This window comes from Nerophis ophidion, linkage group LG15 (genome assembly GCF_033978795.1).
Source record: "Nerophis ophidion isolate RoL-2023_Sa linkage group LG15, RoL_Noph_v1.0, whole genome shotgun sequence".
NCBI classification, from domain to species: Eukaryota; Metazoa; Chordata; class Actinopteri; order Syngnathiformes; family Syngnathidae; genus Nerophis; species Nerophis ophidion.
In genome coordinates this window covers 26,057,669-26,069,883 of record NC_084625.1, presented here as the reverse complement: position 1 = coordinate 26,069,883, position 12,215 = coordinate 26,057,669, and positions in this window count along the sequence as shown.

Below are 12,215 nucleotides of genomic sequence, written 5' to 3'. Positions count from 1 at the left end.
CTGCAGCTCGTGCTGTAGGAGCACTGTGCGATTAAATAAAAAAAAAAACAAAAAAAAACCTTGCCCAAGTTTCCATAAATGCATTATAACAATTGCATTTTCTTGACTAAGATTTAGGGACTGGTGTGATGCGATTGGATTAGTGGGGCAAGTCGAGCTTTGTTGTCGCTTTCATCAACATGTGGTTGGCATGACACACAACGTTGGCAAGAAAAAATAAAAAGAACTGTGGATGAGTCCATGCATTTTTGTGTGCGTTCAGGAAGGTGTTATGTGCTCGTTTTGATTTAAAAGTAAACCTGTCAGTCTTATCAATGATTTAAACACAGTGTCAGACACACACACACACACACACACACGCACATGGACACGCACTCACACACAGTTATGGCACAACACTACCCATGTATGATTGTGGCAGGTGGCGACAAGCCCCTTAATAACAGCGGTCATATTTTCCCCCTCTTTGATCTGTTAACACGCACAGCTACGTGCCAATCACTTCTGACATTAATTTATCTTTAGACGGATCCGATGAAAGCTGCATTTTAAAAAGAAAAAAAACCTCATTTTAACAGAAAGGGAGAGTCTGCGACATCCACAATGTAGTCCACCTGCCATCAAACGTTCCACCTTCCGGCATCCGAGAATACATAGTTACTTTTCTCCCTGGCAGTACTCTAATGGACTAGTATCCTTTCTATTAGACGGCAAGTATGACTGTTGGCTCGAATTCAACATTTCATGGCAGTACAAAGGTTCAGTTGCTGAGAACAAGTCGGGGCCTCTCTCCGATGCAATTTTTTTTTAATCTATTTTGTTTTAGTCAACACTTAAGAGTAGCAGCAAAACGAAAACGTGAGGCAGATGCGGTGAATATGTGTTAAGATTGTTTGAAAACATTAAAATATGTGTATTGCCATAACAAAGATAGCGACTGGGATAGGAATCAGTACCCCCAAGTCCGAGTCCATGGTTCTCGCCCAGAAAAGGGTGGAGTGCCATCTCCGGGTTGGGGAGGAGACCCTGCCCCAAGTGGAGGACTTCAAGTACCTTGGAGTCTTATTCACGAGTGAGGGAAGAGTGGATCGTGAGGTCGACAGGGGGATCGGTGCGGCGTCTTCAGTAATGAGGACGCTGTATCGATCAGTTGTGGTGAGCCGGAAGGCAAAGCTCTCGATTTACAGGTCTATCTACGTTCCCATCCTCAACTATGGTCATGAGTTTTGGGTTAAGACCAAAGGAAAAGATCACGGGTACAAGCGGCCGACATGAGTTTCCTCCGCTGGGTGGCGGGGCTCTCCCTCAGAGATAGGGTGAGAAGCTCTGTCATCTGAGAGGAGCTCAAACTGAAGCCACTGCTCCTCCACATCGAGAGGAGCCAGATGAGGTGGTTCGGGCATCTGGTAGGATGCCACCCGAACGCCTCCCTAGGGAGTTGTTTCGGGCACATCCGACCGGTAGGAGGCCACAGGGAAGACCCAAGATACGTTCAATCAATATCAATCAATGTTTATTTATATAGCCCTAAATCACAAGTGTGATTTAGTTTTCCAATCATTTTGGCAGGAATGACACTATCAGACAAAATAATTCTGGAGCTAGAGGAGTACTCAAAACATATATTGGTATGTCAGACTTAGCCTTTTTGTGGTTTAACTCCTATCTTACTGACAGGATGCAGTGTATTTCCCATAATAATGTGACCTCATAGTATGTTAAGGTAATGTGCTGAGTTCCACAGGGTTCGGTCCTTGGCCCTGGACTCTTCAGAATCTACAAGCTAAAGATAGGTGACATCATACGCCAACTCTACATGCCCCTTAAGGCTGACCAAGATGGCGGATTGTAGTCAGCTGAAGGCGTGTCTTAATGAAATTAAACAATTATGTCCACTAACTTTTTGCAACTCAACACTAATACAATGGAAAAGCTGATTATTGGTCCTGCCTATATATATCTATTTAGATAAAACACCTTAACATTTGACAACCAAACAATTACACAAAGTGACTCGGTGAAGAATCTGGGTATTATCTCCGACTGAACTCTTTCATTTGAGTCACACATTAAGAGTGTTACCAAAACAGCCTTCTTTCATCTCCGTAATATCGCTGAATTTCTTCCAATTTTGTTCACCACCGACTCTGAGATTGGTTTGGGGGGATCCACTCCTAGGTTTCTCATTGTGCCCGTTGGGTTGAGCTTTTTCTTGGCCTGATGTGGGATCTGAGCCGAGGATGTCGTTGTGGCTTCTGCAGCCCTTTGTGACATTCGGGATTAAGGTCTATATATGTACACTTTGATTGATTGATTGAAAGTCAGATCATTTTCCTAAGCGCAAAAATTATAACTAATGTGGTGAATTTGTATTTTCATTTGGACTTAAAATATGTTGACAGTTTATTCAACACATTTATATAATTACTATTTATTATTATGATGTTAGAATGTATTTATCTTAGCACTGCATAATTGTATGTACACTTATTTTTCATCAATTTTTATGAGTCCCTTCTTTTGCAGTATATTTGATTAGTACCGTATTTTTCGGAGTACAAGTCGCAGTTTTTTTCATAGTTTGGCCGGGGGTGCGACAGATACTCCGGAGAGACTTATGTGTGAAATTATCAACACATTACCGTAAAATATAAAATAATCTTATTTATCTCATTTGCGGAAGAAACAAAGAAAATGTCAGCAATCGTCACATACACGTCAACCAATAGGAATTTGGCAGGGGAGGGTCATGGCAGAAGTGCATTGTGGGTCATGGAATGCTAACTGCCATATGCTGTATGCTACTGCCGTAGCTATTAAAATGGATCATTTCATTGTTGGCGGTAACTTATAAAAACTAGGAAGGCCTGAACAAAAATGGCACCGAAAAGGAAATCATGTGCTGCAGATTACAAGCTGGACGTAGTGAAATATGCAGCAGAAAACGACAAGATACCTTTGGAGTTGGCAGAGTTGTTTAGAAGCGACATCGAGGACGAAGATTTCATCGGATTTATCGATTAGGAGTGACAGATTGTTTGGTAAACATATAGCATGTTCTATATGTTATAGTTATTTGAATGACTCTTACCATAATATGTTACGTTAACATACCAGGCACCTTCTCAGTTGGTTATTTATGCGTCATATAACGTACACTTATTCAGCCTGTTGTTCACTATTCTTAATTTATTTTAAATTGCCTTTCAAATTTCTATTCTTGGTGTTGGATTTTATCAAATAAATTTATCCCAAAAATGCGAGTTATACTTCAGTGCGACGTATATATGTTTTTTTCCTTCTTTATTATGCATTTTCGGCCGGTGCGACGTATACTCCGGAGTGATTTATAATCCGAAAAATACGGTATTTATTTTTGTAATCAGCCTGACCTAAACCTTCATAATAATCTTTGAGATTATCACATGGTTTAATGTCATTTGACAAGTTTGCAAACTGTAAGTATAGGTTGAAAAATATGATTAAAATCTAGAGTAAAATTACTAATCCAGTGTGAATATTTGAGTGGGACCCAGATGTCAACAAGTATTAGAACCTTTGATGTAAAGGATGCTTGTTCTATGGAAAATATAAAATAAGATCAATAGGGAAGGGAGAAGTCCGACCCCCCAGTCCTTAGTTTTCTGGAAATGTGGCCACCACATGCGAGTTAAATATTCCTGGTGTAGGTGTACCTTACTATGAGTGTGTGATATTTGTTTTTCATTGTCAAAACACATTCAAATTAAACCGACAGTTAGCTTTCTTAACTCAGAATAAAAATAGAACACAACAAAATGTTTTACTGATGCGTTCCCACCCCCTCATCTTTGCAGTTTCAGGCATGCCGGCATAATTTTTCCTCATCTCGCACTTCTCTCCTCGGAGGAGAAGGGGGTAAGTCGAAAGGTTTTTCATTTATCTCAGACCCGAAGACGAAGCACCAACTCCCCTGAGAGACCCACGAGGAAACCAGCAACACCTTGCCCCAAATATCTGATCTTGGGAGGAGCAGAAAATAGCATACGCATATTTGTTTGCCGGGTCGCAGGCTCCCGTCTTTCCCCTGACGCTGCGTTGTCATTGAACATTTTGCCGCCATGTATTAGACGCATAAAAATACATTTTGACTGAGAGGGAGGGGAGAGCACACCCTGGGAACAAAAGATAATTGTATTGATTTGTTAAGCACGTTGGTAATGTGACGTTTTTTAGTAGTGATTCACCCTTTTAAATTATTGACATGCATTTTTATATTTTAAAACTTTAGTTTGAGAAGCCTTTGGTAAAAAAAAAAAAAAAAGTGAAAATAATTGCATGTATTGTATCGTTGTTTGTGCAACTATACTGACAATGCTGTTATGATCCGCTGCCCGGATCATATCATATTCTAGTTTTGTTCCATTTTTGTATCATATTCTGTTAGTGTTTGACTTCTTTAGTTCCTGTTTGTTCTGTCACCATGGTTGCTTATTAGTTTCACCTGTCCCTTACTTTTGACGCGCACCTGCCTTGTGATTACGTTCCTTATTCAAGCCTGCCTTTTCTGTTCATTCATCCTCGCTTCCTAGTTAGTGTTTCACGCAGTTTGTGTTTCACTACAGTGAAAACTCCAATTCCATGTGATTACTTGCTAGCTTCCACGCTAAGCTTTTTGTTTCTCTAGCTCCCGTGCAAGTAGCTTTTGTTTTCCCTTTCGTGCCTCGTGCAATTTTTTCTGTTTCCTAGTCTATTTTATTTATTAATAAATCATTGTTTCTTACCTCCACGCTGTGTCCGAGCCCGACTGCATCCTTGGAAGAACGAACCCGCATCATTATGCCACCCAATCGTTACAAATGCAAAACACTGATGCAGTATTAAAGTTAACTTAAAGTACCATGGATAGTCTCACACACACACACATGGTGTGGTGAAATTTCTCTTCTGCTCGGGTCTCATTTTGGTGATTTAACTCCCAATTCCAACCCTTGATGCTGAGTGCCAATGGGTCACATTTTTATAGTCTTTGGTATGACTCAGTCAGGGTTTGAACTCACGACTTACCAATCTCAGAGCGGACAGTCTCACCACAAAGCCACTAAGCAGGCTCATATGCATACATTTATAATAAAAAGTATGCATAAATGTGTACATTGTTCCGTATAACCGCTTATGTATTTGTGTTTTAAAGGCCTACTGAAACCCACTACTACCGACCACGCAGTCTGATGCGGCCGGTTTAGTTTACTAAATTAAAATTTTAAATTTCCCGCGGAGTTTCTTGTTGAAAACATCACAGAATGATGACGCGTATGATGACCCGAGCGCGTGACGTCTCGGGTTGTAGCGGACATATTAGCCCAGCACCACACATGGCTAAAAGTCGTCTCTTTTCATCGCACAATTACACAGTATTTTGGACATCTGTGTTACTGAATCTTTTGCAATTTGTTAAATTAATAATGGAGACTATAAATAAGAATGTTGTTGGTGAAAAGCGGTGGATTGCACCTGCCTTTAGCACCGAGACACAGCCGGTGTTTCTTTGTTGTGAAGCTTTAACACAGAGCGGTCAAGCGGACATGTTCCTCTACGTCAACCAGCAAGTTTTTGGATTGGAAAATTGTGATATTAAGTCGACTCTTACCGGAGACTTCAGTTGATTATGGGACATCCTCCTGTAGCTGTCAAAAAGGCATCTGTGATCTTGGCTCCTCCATTGGCTTCTCTCTGAGACACTGGCGTTCACCGCAGCCATCCAACTTTCAGGTATGACTTTAGAATCTTACTAAAACTCTATTAAAACAATAAGCAGATAAGGGATTTTCCAGAATTATCCTAGTAAATGTGTCTAATTACATCTGAAACACTACCACTGCCGCCGCACGGAGCCGCCCCTTTTTTTTTTTTTCTTAATGACTCACTCTAACTTTCCTCATCCAAGAATCTTTCATCCTCGCTCAAATTAATGGGGAAATTGTCGCTTTCTCGGTCCAAATAGCTCTTGCTGCTGGAGGCTATGATTATAAACAATGTGAGGATGTGAGGAGCCCTACAACCTGTGACGTCACGCACACATCTGCTACTTCCGGTAAAGGCAAGGCTTCTTTATTAGTGACCAAAAGTTGCGAACTTCATCGTCGATGTTCTCTACTAAATCCTTTCAGCAAAAATATGGCAATATAGTGAAATGATCAAGTGTGACACATAGAATGGACCTGCTATCCCCATTTGAATAACAAAATCTAATTTCAGTAGGCCTTTAACATTTGCAACGTGCATAAAAACAATACTGCAAGATTTATTGCAGTGTTTCAGACATGCTTATAAACTGACAACAGCTAATCAGAGTCAATAAGGAACCGGTAATGTCAGTTATGGCTGATGGCCATATTTCTTCATTTATAGGCGTGCTATACCCTCCCACTCTTGATCTCTCAGTGGTTTTGAATCAGACAGATTTGGGTTTTGATAAAGGCAACTGCGGGACTACTCAACTATCTCAGCGCACTCACAGAGACGTGTAAGCAACAAATAACAGATATTGGCACAGCGTCTTGGCATGTTTTGTATTTGACTTGATGCATCAAAAACGCATTTAAAATACAAACCGGGTGACGCACTTTTCAGTTGTGCAAGTGCACTGAGATCAAATACAAGAGCGGTATAATTAAAACAGATAACACTTTGACACAAAGCTCATTTACAACTGCAATGCATTAGAGTGAGATGGGTTATGAATATCTTGGCACACATTTGTAGTCATACAAGGTGATCAAAATATTAGACACTACGGCACTGCTACCCAAAAGGGTAACCAGCTGTTGAATATGTCAGCATTTTGTCCAAAAAATAAGGAACATGTGCAAATTACCCTTAAAGCTGCCCCATTATCCAAATATGAAACACAATTGACGCCCCTCTCAGTTAGGGATGGGTACCGAATTTGGTACTTCTATAGTTCCGTCAGAATTATTGAGTATTGATTTTTCATAAAATCAAACACTACCATATTTCAATACTTTTGCTGCATGTGACATAACGTTCCGCTGCAGACTCGGCATTAGGGTTGTACGGTATAACGGTATTAGTAAAGTACCGCGATACTAATGAATCATAGTACCGGTCCGCCACCCCACCCCGCGCTCATGTCGTCGTCACGACGTGTCATTGCTGGTTTATCAGAAGACAAGCATGTTCAGCAGCGCGCACACACGGAGTACTTACAAGCAGACACAGTATGTAGACAGAAAAGAGAGAACGGACGTATTTTGGCTTAAAAACTAACGATAAAGGGGATGTTATAACACTGTAACGCCCTCAAGAAGAGGTGCTTTAAGACATGGCTAGCTAGGTAGCTGCTAAAGTCCAGCCCCAGTCGGCAGTGTTTTACTTTCTTCTAAATCACTAATCCTGGTCTCCATGGCGACAAATAAAGTATGTTTCTTACAAGTATCATCCCTGCAGGACGAGGAATAGCTAATCATGCTTCACTACACACCGTAGCTCACCGGCATCAAAATGTAAACAAACGCCATTGGTGGATCTACACCTGACATCCACTGTAAAGATACCAATTAGAGTTTTTTGCCATTTCAAAATATTCTTTTGTTTTTTTTAAATGTACATTATGTTTATAAACTCAGGAAATATGTCCCTAGACACATGAGGACTTTAAATATGACCGATGTATGATCCTGTAATGACTTGGTATCAGATTAATACTCAAATTTGTGGTATCATCCAAAACTAATGTAAATTATCAAACAACAGAAGAATAAGTGATTATAACATTTTAACAGAACTGTAGATACTTGATAGGCAGCACAATGGAAGAGGGGTTAGTGCGTCTGCCTCACAATACGAAGGTCCTAAGTAGTCCTGGGTTTAATCCCGGGCACGGGATCTTTCTGTGTGGAGTTTGCATGTTCACCACGTGACTGCGTGGGTTCCCTCCGGGTACTCCGGCTTCCTCCCACTTCCAAAGACATGCACCTGGGGATAGGCTGATTGGCAACACGAAATTGGCCCTAGTGTGTGAATGTGAATGTGAATGTTGTCTGTCTATCTGTGTTGGCCCTGCGATGAGGTGGCGCCTTGTCCAGGGTGTCCACCGCCTTCCGCCCGATTGTAGCTGAGATAGGCACCAGCGCCTCCCGCGACCCTAAAGGAAATAAGCGGTAGGAAATGGATGGATGGATGAACAAGTACACTAATAATTCATTTTCTACCACTTGTCCTTAATAATTTTGACAACATAGTAGAATGGAAAATGACACGATATGTCAGCAGCTAAATTAGGAACCTTTGTTTGCTTACTTACTACTAAAAGACAAGTTCTCTTGTATGTTCACTATTTTATTTAAGGACAAATTTGCAATAAGAAACATATGTTTAACGTACTGTAACATTTTTTGTTAAAATAAAGCCAATAATGCAATTTTTGTGGTCTTGTTTATTTAAAAAAGTATCAAAAAATATCTAAATAATTTTGGTACTGGCACCAAAATATTGGTATCGGGACAACACTACTCAGCACCAGCCCAAACATTTGGCAGTGACACAATCAGCACTATGAGCAGACTCAGCCGGACCGCCTCCAGGTAATATTGCAATTTTCCATTCCAAAAAAGCAAGTATCCCTGATTGAAAAAACTCAGACGTGCAGTAAGGCTCATCTTTTCAAATTGCACCAGCTTGATGCTAATTCACATTGGGTGTGCCAAATACATGCTATTGTTTATCGTCAGCGATTTTACATGGCGATTTCAACACTTCCAAATGTGTTGATCAAAACTACAACTGGCATGCACGTTACAATCAAACAACTAGCGTGTAATAAATACAATACTTACATTATAAACACTTTGTAGGGGCAAACAAAAGACTAAATTTGCACATTCAGCTTAATGGCAGAGGCTACTTTCTAGTTAGGGAAGGAACCATAGCCCAAACACCAGCAACTCCCCTCCTTTTTGATTGGTCACTTTAAACGCTTACCGTCTGTCATGCGTGAGAGTAAAACTTGTCCATGGGCGCGCAAAGTGAGGGCGCTCACGCAGTGTTTTACGCGCATTAATTGGCACAGTTAAGTTTCCGGCTTACAATCACTCTTTGCTTCTACTATCTAGTTGCTGTTGACTAGCTGCGTGTCAACTCATGCTTTCATTTTGTTAACATTTTTGCGAGCTACTACATTTTGACCAACTCTCGTTGACTCAAGATTGCCACAATATGTTGTAAACTGGAGCTGTCAAAGTTACCACGATAACGCGTTATTTCTAAGTGCCTTTAACGGCGCGATTTTCTATTTTTTACACGTAATTAACGTACTTGCGTCCTGACTCCTTTTTGACCCTCGGTCCATTCCTTAGCATCGGGAAATATAATGGCGGTCAGTTACTGTTGAGCCTTAAACTCGAAAATAACAAGCAGAAATGCACAAAGAAAGGGGGAAATTATGGAAATATCACATCCAAAGCCAAGCCAAGATGTTATACCGACGACAAGACTATGTTATCTTCGATCACCGTGATAGGGCATCATTGAAGCGAACGCCTGCAGGCGCGATCGTAATAATCTACATTTTGTGTTATCAATGTGTGAAACTGGTATTTAAACATGGCGTAGCTCCGCTCCTGTGAAAGCAAGTGCAAGTGTTCCTACAGCAGGAATACACATTCTAGATGTCATAGCGTGGTTTTCGGCGCTTACTGCGAGGTTTGTTCTTCCGGGATGCAAACAGACTATTCTGGACGAAGAACTACAAAATAACAGGCAAACAACAAAGGCAAGAGTACCTATCACACGCTGAAGCAAAGGCGGAAACTTAGCGCAGGAAACATGGAACTATGGAACAGACAAAAACTCTCTAACTGTGGCATGAAATATACAAGACTTACTGTGGCATGAACTATGGTATTGCATGAAACAAGCATGAAACTACTAACTAACATAACTGGCATGGAGCAAGTAATGACGCCAGGCCGACTGACTGGCAAAGACAGTCTTAAATCATGCTCTCTTGATAAGAGCAAGTGCGTGTCCCGAACACCAGAGGCAGGTGAAATTAATACGTCGCCATGGAAACTAAAACAAACAAGGGTGCACAAAAACAGGAACTAATGGAGTCATAAAACTAACAGAAAATAACAAAAACATGATCCAGACAGGTCATGACACTATATACCTACAAAATACAAAATCCTGCAAGAGAACACACTTCAGGTATTGTGTTTATGCCCTTTTTTTGTTTAACTATTTAAAAAGGCATGTGTAGAGCATTTTGTTAAAGCATACTTACTGTCCAGTCATGGTAATACAAACTTGAAAGTGATCTGTTTAGGGTACGGCTATTAATGATTGCGGCGGTATAGCTCAGCTGGTAGAGCGGCCGTGCCAGCAACTTGAGGGTTGCAGGTTCGATCCCCGCTTCTGCCATCCTAGTCAATGCCGTTGTGTCCTTGGGCAAGACACTTTACCCACCTGCTCCCAGTGCCACCCACACTGGTTTAATTGTAACTTAGATATTGGGTTTCACGATGTAAAGCGCTTTGAGTCACTTGAGGAAAAAGCGTTATATAAATATAATTCAATTTAATCAAAAAAAAAAAAATCATTAATTTTGAGTTAACTGTGAACAAACTGCGATTAATCGCGATTACACATTTTAACCGTGACAGCCCTATCATAAACACTCAATGTTTGCACACAACAAAACTGTATTGATTATTGTATATATAATTGTTTACGTATATTATACTTTTTCTAAATGTTCTTGTAATCAGACCATACTTTCGGTGTATTAGATGGCATTTACGGCAGCACGGTGGGGAGGGATTAGTGCATCTGCCTCACAATACGAAGGTCCTGAGTAGTCCTGGGTTTAATCCCGGGCTCGGGATCTTTCTGTGTGGAGTTTGCATGTTCTCCCCGTGACTGCGTGGGTTCCCTCCGGGTACTCCGGCTTCCTCCCACCTCCGAAGACATGCACCTGGGGATAGGTTGATTGGCAACACTAAATTGGCCCTAGTGTGTGAATGTGAGTATGAATGTTGTTTATCTGTGTTGGTGGCCCGATTGTAGCTGAGATAGGCACCAGGGCCCCCCGCGACCCCAAAGGGAATAAGCGGTAGAAATGGATGGATGGATGGATGTAATTTTTACCTTAAATGTCTTATGCGAACCCAAAGGGAATAAGCGGTAGAAAATGGATGAATGTAATATTTACCTTAAACCTCTTAACGATTCCTTCTGATACACCGAAAATATGGTCCAATTACAAGAAAATTTGAAAAAGCATAAGAACAAGAAGACATAATTAACCTTTTTGAGTATGTATATTAAGTGGTGGAGGACTCCAAAATGAGTAGTCTTTGCTATTCTAAATATTAATGGGGATCCACAATAAAACAATTGTGTCCAAAACACAACGTAATTGCAAAATGCATCAAAAAACAACTCAAAAATATAGTTTAATATTCGATGAGACATGAATCTGCAGGTTTAGTTCAGTAAGCTTCCTACACAAACAAGCCTCAGGGGGAAAACCTCTTGTGATTTTGGGTCACTATCAGAGGAAGAGAGTTTGCTATCAAACCCAAACATTAAAGGATCAAAGGCAATGCGAGCTATACAATAGCTACAATATACGGTATGTAATAAAAGCCCTGCAGTCGATCGGTACCTGCACGCCCACACATGCTGGGAATATAAAGAGGCATTCAAGAATATTCTCCCTTCCCTCTGCTTTCACCCACAGACAGACAGACAGTTTCAATCTGGTGATCAGTCTTGGTCTCTTGGCTACAGGGCTTGTGGGATACCCCAGCATCTTGGCAGCCATTTATACCTCAAGCAGGAAAAACAGGCTTTTCTGTCCATGTGTCTGCATGGGCTTCTGACTCAGTCTACATGCAAGTGGCTCGTGTTTTGGGAGGAGTGTGTTGCTCAGCCTACATTGCATGGACATTTCAACATTTTATTATACAGCGTGCTTGTGCAGGTCCGTGCGTGAATGCATATTTGGTTTTACGACTTCAGTTTAAGGGAACAGAAAAGCAGTTTAATAAAGAACAAGCTTCCGCACACATGGTGGGAAAGTAAAAAAAAAAAAGGAAAGAAAAGTTTGTATTTCATTTTTTCAAGGGGTATGGGGAAGGGGGTCTGAACTCACCCCCAACAAAAGGATTTATGCAGGAGTTTCACATTCTGGTGTTTCATTTTTAATCAAA